Consider the following 14772-nt stretch of genomic DNA (forward strand, 5'->3'; position numbering starts at 1 on the left):
GCGTTTATTCCGCATTTCGCTGATCCTGTTAATGAGGCTTGTTTTGTATTACATGCCGGCCGGGGGCGCGTTTACTGTGAGTGGAGGAGGAAATGTCTGACAGTGTCACGTGCCGCTCTCTAGTGTGTGTGTGTGTGTGTGTGTGTGTGTGTGTGTGTGTGTGTGTGTGTGTGTGTGTGTGTGTGTGTGGGCGTGTGTGTTCGCAATATTGATGCGGTGGCCTTCTCCTCATGGTCGCCACTCAGACGTTCCCCCCACTAACCTAGATACCTTATCAAAAAATCACGGCGACGCGATCCAGCAGACGCCGCGACGCCACGCGTCATCGCCGCGGCCGAAGTGGGGCACGTCGTTTAGTAATGAGTCCGGTGGTGCGGCGCGGCGGCGCGGCACGTGGGGCGCCGGAAACGGGGCGAGTGTGCGTCGGGCAGGAATGTCCGCGAGTATGGCATGTGTGTGAGTGTCAGTTTGGACCCTGTGGCACATTCTCGTCGGGCGCGGCTAGCATTTCGGCTTGTCCGCCGCCTCTTTTTTCACCTGTTCGTTTTCCCCGCCTCGGCACAGCACGCGCCATGACGGGAGGGAAGCGCGAGGGATGGGGCGAGCGAGGCGCTGTCCGGCGGCGGAGCGGCGGAACCCGTGAAACTAGACCGGAAACGAAGTGTTGCACGCTCGCGAGCCTCGCGAGGCGCATGCAAGGCGGGGTAGAGGGAGGAGGCGGCGCGATGCACCGGGCACTGCAGGGCCGCGCAGTGCAGCGCAGGGGTCACGGAGAGGCAGCGGAGTGCATCGTTGCAACACGGCGGCACGTTCTAGCAGACTCGAAGACGCACAGGAGGTGACAGCCGCCTCCCTGAGCGTCGCTCTGTTCCTTGGTCCTTTGTGCTAAGAGTGAAGAGAGCGAGCGAGACAGAACGACCGATCCTCCAGAATGGGGCGACTGGCGGACGCATGCTGATTGGCGGGCGGGGCGCGCGGCCGCGGAGCTGGAGACGCGGGCTGTGGCTCGTTAGTGGAATCGGAAGCGAGCCTGGAGCCTGCTGGAGCCTGCCGGAGCCTGCGGGGGCGCTCGGAGGCGCTCCAACAGGGTGGAAGATTTTAATGACTGCGTGGACCGCTCGGCCTGTAGGCCGGTGGGGCCGCAACAGGTGGCTGTGCGCCTAGTTATGGGCTGTTGTGTGTGGCGGGCCGGGCGGGCCCCGGCCAGGCCTCACCGCCCCGCGCCACCACCCACCCCAACGCCACATGTGTTGGCGGGGCCGCCCCGCCGCACCCGGCATTAGGCCCGAGAGTGAAATCGCCGGGCGACAGCGCACGTCAGGCCTGGCGAGAGATCGCGACGTGCCAGGAAGTCGCTGAATTTTCAACTGTTGTGTTTCCTAAAATAGTTGTCTTTGCTTACAGGGGTTGCCGACGCTCAACTCTCGGAGGCTGGAGGTTTCAACTTGCCGTCAGTGCATAACCATTCATTGGAGCATGGTAAGCATTAACAATAGCAGTGCATGTTAAAGTTCGTTATGAGCTTATGGCAGCGGTTCTCAACCTTTCTCGGCTCGCGACCCCAAATTTGTAGCCAAAAATTTCCGCGACCCCCAGGAAAAGTTTCGCGACCCCACGGGACCCCTCCTTTAGCATGCCACTGCGTCTGATCCGAGGCGGGCATTTTGCTCCCTCAACGGGCAATTGGTCTTTGGACCTTCCTTTAGCATGCCTCTGTTACGGAGTGCGATTATCAGTCTTAGTTTGGGAGCAGTATTGTCTCAAAGTTGGCCAAAACGCTCAGAAATGTCTTTAAAAAATCATGTTTTGGGTCGATTTTAAGCAGCCACTGCGTCTGATCCAAGGCGGGCATTTTGCTCCCTCAACGGGCAATTGGTCTTTGGACCTTCCTTTAGCATGCCTCTGTTACGGAGTGCGATTATCAGTCTTAGTTTGGGAGCAGTATTGTCTCAAAGTTGGCCAAAACGCTCAGAAATGTCTTTAAAAAATCATGTTTTGGGTCGATTTTAAGCAGCCACTGCGTCTGATCCAAGGCGGGCATTTTGCTCCCTCAACGGGCAATTGGTCTTTGGACCTTCCTTTAGCATGCCTCTGTTACGGAGTGCGATTATCAGTCTTAGTTTGGGAGCAGTATTGTCTCAAAGTTGGCCAAAACGCTCAGAAATGTCTTTAAAAAATCATGTTTTGGGTCGATTTTAAGCAGCCACTGCGTCTGATCCAAGGCGGGCATTTTGCTCCCTCAACGGGCAATTGTTCCTTGGACCTTCCTTTAGCATGCCTCTGTTACGGAGTGCGATTATCAGTCTTAGTTTGGGAGCAGTATTGTCTCAAAGTTGGCCAAAACGCTCAGAAATGTCTTTAAAAAATCATGTTTTGGGTCGATTTTAAGCAGCCACTGCGTCTGATCCAAGGCGGGCATTTTGCTCCCTCAACGGGCAATTGTTCCTTGGACCTTCCTTTAGCATGCCTCTGTTACGGAATGCGATTATCAGTCTTAGTTTGGGAGCAGTATTGTCTCAAAGTTGACCAAAACAGGCACAACGATTTTTCAAAGACATTTCTGAGCGTTTCGGCCAACTTTGAGACAATACTGCTCCCAAACTAAGACCGATAATCACACTCCGTAACAAAGGCATGCTAAAAGAAGGTCCAAAGACCAATTGCCTGTTGAAGGAGGACGAAATACCGCCTCGGATCAGACGCAGTGGCTGCTTAAAATCGGCCCAAAACACGATTTTTCAAAGACATTTCTGACCGTTTTGGTAAACTTTGAGACAATACTGCTCCCAAACTAAGACTGATAATCACACTCCGTAACAAATGAATGCTAAAGGAAGGTTCAAAGACCGATTGCCGGTTGAGGGAGCAAAATGCCCGCCTCGGATCAGACGCAGTGGCTGCTTAAAATCGGCCCAAAACACGACCCCAGCTACCTCGCCGCGACCCCTTAAAATTTTTTCGCGACCCCACTTGGGGTCGCGACCCTAAGGTTGAGAACCACTGGCTTATGGGTTTCAAAGGACTGTCGAAAGGACTGGCGAAAGGACTGTCTGTCGTTGGTCTTGCCGGACATCCTTCGTTTCGGGATTGTTTTTTTCCTGTGCTACCGCGGGCGCCGCGTCGGCCGCGACGCCGTTTGACGACCGCTCCTCCAAAGTAAACGGCCTGCCGAGCTGCGTCCCCATCAGGGCACGGAGCGGCCGGAGCGGCGCGGGCCATCTCAGCGGCGCTGATGGCGTCAAATTTTTGAAACACGATTCGGGGAAGTGGCCGGTGATTCCGGCAAACGCACTTAGTGCACTGTGAGCCCATAAATACGCCGCGCGCCTCCGCGGCCGGTCGCGCCACGCCAGCCCGACCTTGTAATGGGCCCACGGGTCGCGCTGCGGTGCACTTTACCGCGGACACGACTGTCAAGCCAGCTGGCCTTGTCGGCCAGTTTGGAGAAAAATGCGCGGGCTTTGCGTTTCGGAGCGCGGCGGTGGGAGTCGAACCCGCGTCCCGCCACACCAGAGGCAGGCACACTAATGAACGCGCCACGGGCGCCGCGCCGCTCCCCTTTGGTGCAGACGGCGCCGCCCTTAGCGCTGCGGTGGAGTGCGCCTTGATTGGACACGGCGTGATCCCCGCCTCGTGCGTCTGGACGGGCTAGACGGTCTAGACGCACTGCACGGCCTCCTCTGTGGGAGAGAACGATGTCAACCGAGGGAATGACTAGATTTGCGGTCGTGCGATCCCGCGTGTCGCAGTAAAGTGTGTCCGCCTCAAAGTGTCATCTCATTACACAGCCATGGTTTGTCTGCCTGTCTGTCTGCCTTTCCTTCCATCGTGACTGCGTAACGAGCTGCAGCTGGAATCGTCCCGCGAAATGCGGCAAATAGGTTTGGGACTGACGGAAGAAACGCGACTAATGGTGGAGGGAACGCCGCCTGCCGAGCCCTTGTCATGTAAGGGGCTCCTGCGTCGACGGTACTCCTTACCTGCGAACAAGCTCTCTTTCGGCGGGAAATTCAAACCGAGCCTCCAGAACGTAATCGCCTCTTTCGGCATCCCTGCAGAGTCTCAGACGTACAAACTTTCACACTTCCTCGAACAGCGCCTTGGCTTCTCGCCTTTACTTTCTGGTCATCTGTCACCAGGACGCGTCTCCCCCCGTTATCATTTTGCTAAGAGCTGGGCAGCGTCCGGACTGTCGGCGATTCGGCTGTGGGTATCCTGGGGTCTCGAAGGGCGGGGCAGTGGCTGGCGTCGTCTAAATTGGACGACACTCCTCGTCAAAGCGCCATCGGGATCGGGCCCCAACTCATCCACTTTGCATTCAAGCCGTCCGGCCAGACGCTGTCGCGGCCGGGGTGCGCCACGGCGTCTGTGTTGTTCTGTGTAAACGGGCCGGGCGGCGCTGCGCTGCGGTGGGCCCTGCACTCTGCTGATGGTGTACATTGGGCGGGCCACGCGCTGTCCGCTTTGGTGTGGCCGGCGCTGCGGCTGCGCCACCTGACCAGCGTCTAGACGGTCTGGCCGGCCGGCCGCCCTGCGCCCGCCAGCGCCAGCCCGCCAGCGCCAGCCCGCCGGCCCAGAAATGCATGCAAAGGGGCTGGAGCCCCGCGAGGCTAGGCAAGGGAGAGACGCCGGTGCCACGCGGGTTGCCGTCTTCAGCCTGACGGGCTGAGGTAGGCAACCCGGTCGGCGCCGCTGCAGCGTTTGCGCAGGGTGGCCTACCCGCCGGCGCGAAGGCGCTTCGCCGCGCTCGCCAGGGAGCCGTTGACCCTTGACACGGCAGCGCGACGACAGCCTTTTCTCACGGGACGTAATGCGAGGGAAGCAGGAAGGAAAGGCAGCCACCACTGCAAGCGCCGCACCGCGCCGCACCGCGCTGCACAGCCGGGACAAGGGACACGGCGCAGCGATGCTTCTGCGGTTTGCGGCGAGAAGGGCTGTGCAATTTGCTTCCCCATTCTGAGTGGAGCCACGGCGTAGTCCGCCGCGGCGTAGTCCGGGGCGGCGATGCGCGGGGTCAGCCGCAGAGGCACGGCACAGTGCTCGGGAACGACCCGCCGCACCGCGCACCGCGTGCCTTCGTCCTGCGCCGCATTGGTAGCGGCTGCAGAATTTGACTTGCGGACGGCCGAATCAACTGTGCGGAATCGACTGCATCGTGCTGTTTGTTCTGTTCCAGGTGGGGCTTTTGGTGAGGTAGCCATGATTTCCTTAAAAGTTTCGTCTAAGGGCCTTCAAAAATTGCTAGTGTGTCATTGTTTCCTCGTTGCCCCGTGGCTCAGTGGTGGTTCGAGTTTGATGTTCCCATACAAAGACAGATTGCCCTTTATTTTTTATCGACTCCTTAGTATTTTTGGATACCGCGCATTTGTTCTTGGCAAGAAACTGGCCTATAGAATGCCCTTAGTAGGCCATGTCTGAATGCCCGCTCTTTCTCGAGGACCCAATTAGATGACTCGCACGCACTGACCCTCTCGGCGCCACATGCAGAATGCACTCGCGGCGAAAGAATGCGAAAAGTGTCCAGGGCCGGGCAGTGCAGTTGTAATGATGAGATGCAGCCCCCCTCCCCCTTTCCAGCGGCCATGCACCCATCGCGATCACAGCAGCCGAGAGCGTTGGGAACACAGCCACCGGATTACCCATTAAATTAAAACAACGGCGGTAGAGCGCGCTGCTGTGCGGCTCGAAGGGCAAGGACGAGAAAGGGGGGGAGGGGGGGGGACTGAGGCGGGTCCGACTGGCGGGGTGCCCCGGCAATCATGAAGCCTCGGCGTGCCCTGTGGGGCCCCGCCGGCCCCGCCGGCCCTGCGGTCGCTATGGCTCCGGGCTGCACTCCAGATGCAGTCCTCAAGGACATGCGCGCTGCGAGGATTCACGATGAGTCACGAAGTGTCACGGCCCGCAGCAGGTTGCACACGCTGTCGTCGTTCTGTCTCTCTCGCACTCTAGGCGTTCCGAAGGGGCGTGAGAGAGACGCGGCGACGACGCACGGAATGGGCCCGGGGCGCCTGGCCGCGGGGTGCGCATTCTGTGCGGGCGGCCGAGCAGCCGAGTGGCACGCACTGGCTCATTAGGCCGGGTTCTGGGTTCACCACCGCGAGGGACTCGATTATTGATTCGCTAATTTGATGAGCTTTCCCGGCATGCTCCGTCGGCCCCCCTGCCGGCGCCTCCCCGGTCGGGAGGGCGCTGCCGCGGGGCTCCGCGGGGCGGGCCAGGCCGTGCCGGGCCAGGCCGTGCCGGGCCGTCCAGGGGTGGCGCCTCATCAGACCGGCGCTGCAAGCCTCCGCGCCCCGATGACTCTCTGATTAGTTCCCCCGAGCAATAAGGAAGCTGTGCGGCCCGGCTGGCCCCACCGGCCCGTCCCGCCCGGCCCAGGGGCTGTGTGTACATTTGGGGCCCGGTCCCAGCGATTCGCCGTCCCGGTACTGTCTCCCCGGGCGGCCTAGGGCCCAGCCTCCCCGGACCTCCACCCCACGGCCGATTAGTCTACATGCAGAGCTCGTCGCTTCGCCATCAGCGCCGCGCTGGAGGTGCTGGTTTGGGGGTGGTCACGTTACCCGCCACCCCTGCAGGGCGCCGCCCGATGAGTCTTTTGTCTTTTTCGTTGTATGTTTTCATTATCGCCGTGCTCGTTGTTCCCATCCCGGCTGTCTGCACACGGCGATGTGGTAATTAGAGGCTGGCGCCGCGCGGGCCGTGCTGCCCGTCGGGCCGAACACAAAAGCGGACGTGATTAGAGCCACGCGCGCCACGCGCCCCCAAGGAGGGCCGAGGGCCGCCAATCCCGTTACAGGGGATTAATCCCCGGTGTGACCGCGCACCTCCACAACCCGTTCGAAGGGATAACGCATCCCACGTGACACTGGCCAAAAACCCCTTACAGGTCATGAGCCTCGCCTTTATCGGCGTCGCTTTAGGTGTTTCGCTCGTCGGGCGAACTTCCTCGTGTTCTTCCGCGGCCTAGGGCAGCTCAGGGCAGCCGAGGGCTCTTGGCGTGCCTGGCGGGGCGTGGGCAAGCCGATAGCTAATGGCCGGCCGCTCGTTTGTTGCTGTTTTCTGGAGCAGCGAGTCTTTGTAATTGGACGTCTGGGTCGACACTCCACCCTTACACTGCGTTTCCTTCTATGCCGGGCCGGGTACCAGGCGGGGGTACTGGGGGTGGGGGGCTACGTATTTCAACCGCGTTCCTCTGAGCCCCCTGTAATGAACGCGCCACCCTGGGCGAGCCTGCTGTCCCCGCCGCCCCCCCCCCTCGCTGCCAAAGAGCCGAAATGAAACGACACTCTGGTAGCAAGCACCCCCTTCCTCCGGGCTCCGGGCGGGGCTCGCTGCTTTCAGGAGTTTCTTTCAGGCTAGGGCAGCTGGGGGTATTATTTGGCAGGACCTTCCGTTCAGCCTTTTTGGTCGCTTCCGGCGGCGCTGCGCTCGGCGCGCTCGCTGGTGCCCTGCAGGGCCTGCAAGCGATCTGGGGCTCGGCAAGCGGCTTCCGTTACAGCATCCATACTGCATTAGTGCGCCGGAAAGTACCTCCCTGTCTTGTAGGCGGCTTGCGCGCCAGGCGGCGCGGCGACGTCGGAGAGTTTCGGCGACACTCGAGTGACGGCGCTCTGCCTGCGGCGTTGTAGGGCCGGCCCTGCGCGGCCCAGCGCGGCCCTCCTCGTCCTCGGCCGGCCCTTCCCGCTGCAGCGGCGCTCGGCGGCACCAAAGCCGAGGGCCCTCGACCCGTACGACTGCGCCCCGGCACCGCCCCGGCAGCGCCACGCACCGCCTTCCTTAAAACTGACGGAGGCCGCTAGTGCCGGCTTGTGCTGGCTGTGCCCGGGGCGAGCCCGGCGGGCCCTCGTCTCCGCCCGCCGTGCAGCTCCTCGAGGAAACTGCAGTGCACCCCCTCGACGCCCGTAAAGGCGCCACACACTTGACTCGAGGTTTTGCGGACATTTCTGCCGCCCGCCGCCTTTTTTCGACGTTTTATTTTCGGTGTCTCAGAAGAACTATTATTTTGCCCGGAAAATGTTAAGCAGTGCACGCCGTGGATGGCGTCGGGGCCGCGCTCCGCCCGCCCCGCCGTGCCCCGCCGTGCCCCCAGTGCGCCTGGTCACTCGTGACTCGTGGCACGATTCGTCTTAATCCCGGCACTTACGGTACTCGCAGCGGGCGGGGCGAGGCAGGCCGCCAAACCATATGCAGAGACCACAGCGGCACGGCGGGCGGGCGGCGCTACGCGGCGTTTACCGGAACACCTTTCCTCGGGCCGTGTGCGTCGCTCGCGGCTGCCGGACTGAGACCTCTTATTTTGCCAAAGAAAAATCATATTGGTACTTGCTTTGGCTTAAGTCGTGTACTGAGAACCCACACAGAAAACTTGGGTACATATAATTTTTTTTCTAAATTCAAAAAAACACCTGCTGTGTTTAACTGCATACCCTGAGTAAAATTGCTGTCTCTTTTGGCAGTGCACGCACGGCCCTTGCTTCCTCATTCCGTCCGAGCGCGACGCGTCACGGGACTTACGTGTCTCTGAATTGCCCTTTTACCTGGCCGGTGTCCGCACAAAGTGACGAGTGTGCGGGGCAGGGGGGGGGGGACCGCAGCGCCCTTTAATCTTGGTATGGACAATGGTCGCGTGCGCGCAGACGCGTGCTTGCCCCTTCCCCTCCAGAAAGTTGACGCGTTCTGGCGATGTGAAACTCGCCAAAACTCACCGAGGCAGATTCACCGTGACTTCTTCCACCGTGCACCTCGTGACCCACCCGTTGGAGGCGACCGGTAGCGCGACGCAGCGCGGCCGAAAAAAGCAACGCCAGAAAAAAACAATTTGGGTGAAGAGGCCGGGCCGGCCGGTGCGGGCTCTCGAAACGCCGGTGTCACGACGGCGACGCGCCGCGAGCAGGCCGCCGGCTTTCCGGTGAGTGTGGCCGCGTCCACGCCGAGCCGAGGCGACGCCGCCGCGCCGCCGCGCCGCCACAGGAAATGGGGCGGCATGCAACGCCATCTCGCGGCGTGATTAAACGCCTAAATGAAACGCAGTTGCAAGTGGACCGGCAGGGCCGCGCGGCGGGCGCGAGCGTTCGTGACGCCGGGGCGTTTATCATGTCGAAACGGTAAAAAAAGAAGGGGAAACTGAGGCATGGAGAAAAACAGACGTGAATCACTTGTTCGGGGCCGGCGGCAAACGGCACGGCCGAAACGGACTTGTCCGTTCGCCTCCCTGCTTTACGTAACGCGTACGCATGCGAACGATACACGTGTTTTGCAGCGGGGAAGCGCTGCTGTGAGGCGCGGCCAGAGCTGCTGGAAGTTACGCCAGTTCGCACCGGCCATACCCGAGACAGCACCGGATCGGCACGGAACATTGCAGTCGCATAGCGCGCATAGCAGCCACCTGATCGGGCCTGAGTTTTTGCGGGGCGCGCCGCGGGCAGTAGCCGTGAAGGCGTGCGCTCTGCGATTGGCGTATGTGGCGGGCCCGGCCCGGCTTGCCAGCGGCAGCGGTCTGGGCGACACGCGTAAATTGTCATCGACGCTCCGCTGGGGCTGGCTGCCGGCGGGGCGTCGGCTCCTCGGGGCTCGCGTGCAGGCCGCGACGCACTCGTCTTGTTAGCGGGGCGACACGTGTTCGACTCGCGGCGCGCTTTCCTTCTCGTCTCATAATTCGACGCGCTTTGCTGCTTTTAATCCATACACTTTTATTCCTTTTCTATACATTACTGTTTCTTTTATCTCCTGCCGGAGATCTCGCGCTCTTATTGTTTTTCTTTGTCTCCCTGCTCCGTCGGTCCCCTCTCCCCCTCCTTTCCCCCTCCTTTCCACCTTCCCGCCTCTTGCTCTCTTTCCTATTGCCGTCGGGCAATCCGAAGGGATAATCTCGGTGTAATTAGATCGCCAGAAGAAGTTGGAAGCCGCAATGGTGGTGTTGTGCAGCGCGAGGTGGCGCTGCAGCCAGGTGACCTTGCACCTTGGAGTCGCAATCCGTCCCTGTGAGGGCGCAGGCAGGGGCGCATCCAATGGCACTGCCACGGACGCGGCCAGAGGCAGCCAGTCAGGGACACATTCAAAGGGACGGAGGCAAAGGCCGGATGGATGATCGAATTTGCATACGGCAAAGCTGTCGCCAGCGGGAGTGATTTCTCAGAAAGCGTTCCCACACGGCAGCATGTAGTCACCGAGGTTTATTTTGCGTCCGGCCCGTGGCCTGCGCTCCGCCGCGCGCCCCTTGCGGCCCCTTGGCCCGCCGTGCCATGCCCTGCCTTTCATTGTTCACTATTGTTGGGGACAACGGACGCAGCGTCATAAGCGAAATAAACGGCACGGCTGCCAATATCGCCGCAGCGGGGGCCCTCGAATTTCGATGCTCGATTCGTCGCATTGTCGTCAGAAAACAGTTTGTTGCTAAAAAACTGCTTTTTGTCTTCCGTCTAGTGTTACCTTAAACGTAAATTAAGTCACTAAAGTTTTGTTCCCTGTCGGTATTTAAACGCATAATCGGCGCTCACTGCAACGGCCTTGTCCGGGCACGGCTTGGTGAGGGGAATGCAGGAAATCAAGCATCAATATTTGTGGGCGGTGTGTGTCGGTCTGATTATTTTGGAGAAACCGGAGTCGGGAGGGAAATAACGAGGCTGTTGGTGGATTGGGATCCGATAGATCATGAATCCCAAATTGCTACTGGAGACGATGCGGGCACGAGCAAACACGGTACCTGCCGGCACCGCCGGGCCGGAGCGCGTGAGATATTAGCGAGCATCACCAACGCACCGCCGGAGAGATGAGGTAAGGTGGAAGGGAGGGGGGGAGTAAGTATCTGGGAGTATCTCCTTGCCTCATTAGAGCCTCCTGGAACGAGTCTGCCTGCCTTGGCGGCGCTGGGGCGACCGACCACACCGTGCCATTCGAACCCGAACCCGGGCCAGCCATCGATTTCCGTGTTATCGACGGCACCCTTGTTTACACGACACCCACGCCGTCGTGATGTCTCACACAGATACATGACTTTTCGGTTTGCCCTGCGTTGCGTGGCTTGCGCCTGTTTTTATCATTTTTTTCCATTTTGCTCTTGAAGCGTGTATGCCAGTGTGGCTCGCTCTTTCTGCCTGCGAAAGGGCAGGCTGGCGGTGGGCTGTCCTGCGGCCCTGGGGCCGCACCGCAGCGTTGTGGACACTTGCGAGCGGCTCTGCCTCCCATTGGGTCCTTTTTGTCCTTAACCGACCTGTGATCGCCTGTGATGCTAGAAACTTTGCCCAGCTCGCGTCAATCGCAAAGCAAGTGGCGTTTCAACCCCACCTTTGCCCCAGCGTCTCCATCAGCGGCCGCGCTACCACCCGCGATGTGTCCCGGTGGTCCCTGCGTGGCGGTCTAGGCCCTGCTGGACCACGCGGGGTCCCCGAACACGGTAAAGGTGTAATTGCGTTTCCGCGCCTCAAAAGTGGCAAACGTGTTTATGGCTCTCATTGTGCGGCTTTCTGTAATTACTTCTCCACTATCAGCTCTTTCTCTTTTTCCGTCCCGCGCCGCTCTCACCGCTGTCCTTTTTGGCGCCGGACGTGAAACGGCGTGAAACGGCGCGCACTGCGTGAGGGAAGTTGCCGTGTGTCCAACCATTTTGGAGGTGGTGGCCAAACCAGGACAGAGCTTACCCGAAATGCTCTGAACGCACAGAGGAAGTTCATCTTTTGATTCGAGACTCTCGTTGTAGAAGCTGCAACCGCCATCGCACCGCTCGGGGTGCTCGTCGCGTCTGGCAGCGAGTTCCCCACGATGAGTCATCCTGAGAAGGCCGCGACGGCCGGACTGATTTCATCCCGGTCATTAATGCGAAAAACGACGCGCGTTCCTGTGGTGAGACCGACGGTCCCAGACTGCCCCGGCGTCGTTCCTGCGGTCGGAAGAAAGCACTGCAGCAGCACATCGCACTGCGTTGCCGAACCTGCATCGAAAGCGAGCAAAACGCGGGGAAAAGTCGATTTGGCCCCTCTGACGATTCGCAGACATTCCCCTGTAATTCACTTGTGGCTTTTCTCTGACAAGACGAGTATCGGACGCCTGTGGCTCACACCGAACAGCTCTCAGCCGACGAGGGGATGGTCGGATCGCTCGCCCCTCGCTTCGAGTCTCGCTTCGAGTGCAATCTCGCTTGCAAGTGCCTTGGGGCGGGACGAACCGAGGGACATCCAAGGGATGGGAGCAAAGCGGGGCGAAGGCCTGCGAGGGTACAAAAGCCCTCGCCGTCTGCGGCAGGTGGGTCCGCTGCGGGGCGCGGCGGCGCTGTTCGGATTGGTTGTGTACTCCACGGCGCGGGCCTCACCGCAACACGCCAGCTTCACAGATGTACTCTCAACTTGGAGCAAGGGACACGATTCGGTCCGCGGTCGAGACGAGGCGGCACTGTCCCAAGAGGGGTCCAGGACCCCGCCGCGTCCCCGTGCAGACCCGCGAAGACCCGCGGCGTGCCTGCGCGGCGGTGGCGGGGCGGGGGCATCGCGGTGGCACTTCCATTAGGCAGCCGGCCTGGAAACGGACGCATTTCCCCCTTTCGGACGACGGACCAAAACGTGGCCGGTGCGTTTTTGGCGTGCTGCGGCGCTGCGGCAGGCCGAGGAGTGCCTTGTCGCCGCGAAAGCCACCACCTGTTTTTCCGCCGGGCATTACCTGCCCGATGACCCCGCCGAGCCGTGCCGCGCCGCGCCCTGAGTGGATAGTGCTGCTGCTGTTACGACGAGGCCACGACGCCGCCACGCCCGGGGGCTGCCGGGGGCGTGTGGGACGCGGAGGGGCACCGTCGCTGTGGTCTCCAGCTGATGGGATGCGCGACCACGCCAAGCCCCTGGACCACGCCCCGGGGGTCACTGCAGCCTGGCTGCAGCCCGGCCACTGCGGCCACCGCGGCCCGGGGAGACTCGTGGGACAACGCCGCGTTCTCGGCGCGCACTGCCGGAGTCGCACCGCCAGACACCGCCAGGTGTTCGCAGTCCCTGAATGAGTGATTCATGGCGAGTGCCTTTCTAAGCCTAGCCTTGCCCAGTGGAGAAGCATCTTCACATCGCCGACAGTAATCACTCGGATAGAGGAGCCCGTCGTAATGACGGTAAATTGGTATCGACCCATTCTCGTAGCGGCCTGGCCGCCGTACGCACGGCTACCGTGCCCACCTACCGCACCGGCTCAATGGGATCCCGAGTCAAGACCGGGAGCCGATCTGGGTATCATCTCCCCGCCCGGCCTCTCATGAGGAGTGGTTCTGACCCGCAGCCCGGCGGTTGCGTTGGGCCGCCGCCGATACAGCCATCATCCGGGCCCATTCATGTCCGGACGGTGGTTTCGTCAGGACTGGCAATCATTTTTCATCGACACCTAGGGGCCTTTCTCCGAGTCCTGATTATTATCGACTTTTAGCACCTAAAAATGTTTAGAATGTTTTGTCTTGAACTGGCCGTTTTTTCTTTAATCGAAAACAGGCTTTCATCACATTTTGCTCTGAGACGGCAGGAACAAAATCAAGATATTTTTATTGGCTTGGTTATTGTAACATTTCTGCTACATTTTAAATTGATTATCTGTTTTTTTTTTTTCGAAGTCCTTGTTTGGAGCATGTATCAAGCAAAGCGTAAAAAGTCTCATCGATACCAATTTAAAATTTACCTACAATTTTACATGTATTTTTACTGTGAGCCCGACACGGGGCGTCCGTGGGACGCAGGTCACACCGCATGTATTCCCAGGTCGAGTTTGGTAAACCTCAGCCGTCGTATATATAATCAGGCTAATGCACATGGGACTGCCGCAGAGATGTGCAATCATACCGTAAGAAGCCGGGGGCATACGCGCATCGTCGCCGTGTGCAACTTCCATCCCACATGCACGGATGCAGTGGTGGACGGGTACGTCCGTCGGAACAAGGAAACGTTTCAATGAGCGGGATGGAACTTGGCTAATGCTATTAGTGATTTTTAGTGTTTCTCTTTTCTCCCGTGTGGCGGCGGATGCGCAGCACCGGCCCCGCCTCACATCCCCGCCGTGTTTGTACGTCCGTGTGCACGTAATGAATGTGTGTCCTAAAGCGGCGCCCGTCTACTGTAAATGGCCGAGTCAAGTGAAGCGCACTGTGTGGGAGTGACACGTCCCGTATTAGCGTTATTACCTTAGCCGCGCCGTGATCTGCATTGCCGCTGCGTCGACAGGAAAACCGTGTCCCATTGCATTTGGCACTTGCAGCTTCGAATATCAGGATGTATTGCCGAGTCTGTTACAGAGCGTATCAACATTGCTTGTACCAACAGAACACTTTCAGATTTAAAATAAAGTCATTGCCCTCAGACAAACTTTTAAACATCTGTGGAAATAAGAAATGAGTGCACTTGAAGCTGCATTCAACTTGGGTTTGGCTACTAGACGTCGCCTGATTCTGGACATGCAGTCCCAATGCACTCAGAAGGGTGTGGGACTGCCTACGTTCCCGATGACCCGGCCATTTTGTTGGTGCAAGGCTCCACCTGGCGCTCGGTAAGGGCTTTTCGACTCAGTCTGCAAAGGCGAAAAAGGTTTCAAAGTGATTGTCAGGCCGTCCACTCAGGACGCGGCAAGGCATGGCGCTGGCAGCGTTTTGTCACGTAGCAGCTTCCTCTTGAGCACTACCTGCAGCTGTGCGGAGCACGGCAGAGCCCGGCGTGGAGGCATGCCCCGGGGCACCTTGGGCTGCGGAGTTAAAAGGAAACAGGCTGGCAAAATTAGCGCCTAGCACGGACAACGGAAGTAGGAACCGACTTTCGCCGTGGT

At 59.7% G+C, this 14772-nt stretch overlaps 1 protein-coding gene across 2 annotated transcripts in view; it reads left to right on the plus strand.

Annotated features, from left to right (window-relative positions):
* LOC117654551 (zinc finger and SCAN domain-containing protein 10) overlaps positions 1-14772 on the plus strand; it is a 154844-nt gene that overhangs the window by 43878 nt on the left and 96194 nt on the right. For both annotated transcript variants that reach the window (XM_034401263.1, XM_034401262.1), the window contains one exon: positions 1405-1479. The gene's annotated coding sequence lies outside the window, so the exon portion shown is untranslated. The remainder of the gene's footprint in view (positions 1-1404; positions 1480-14772) is intronic.

This window comes from Thrips palmi, unplaced genomic scaffold (genome assembly GCF_012932325.1).
Source record: "Thrips palmi isolate BJ-2018 unplaced genomic scaffold, TpBJ-2018v1 HiC_scaffold_10, whole genome shotgun sequence".
NCBI lineage: Eukaryota > Metazoa > Arthropoda > Insecta > Thysanoptera > Thripidae > Thrips > Thrips palmi.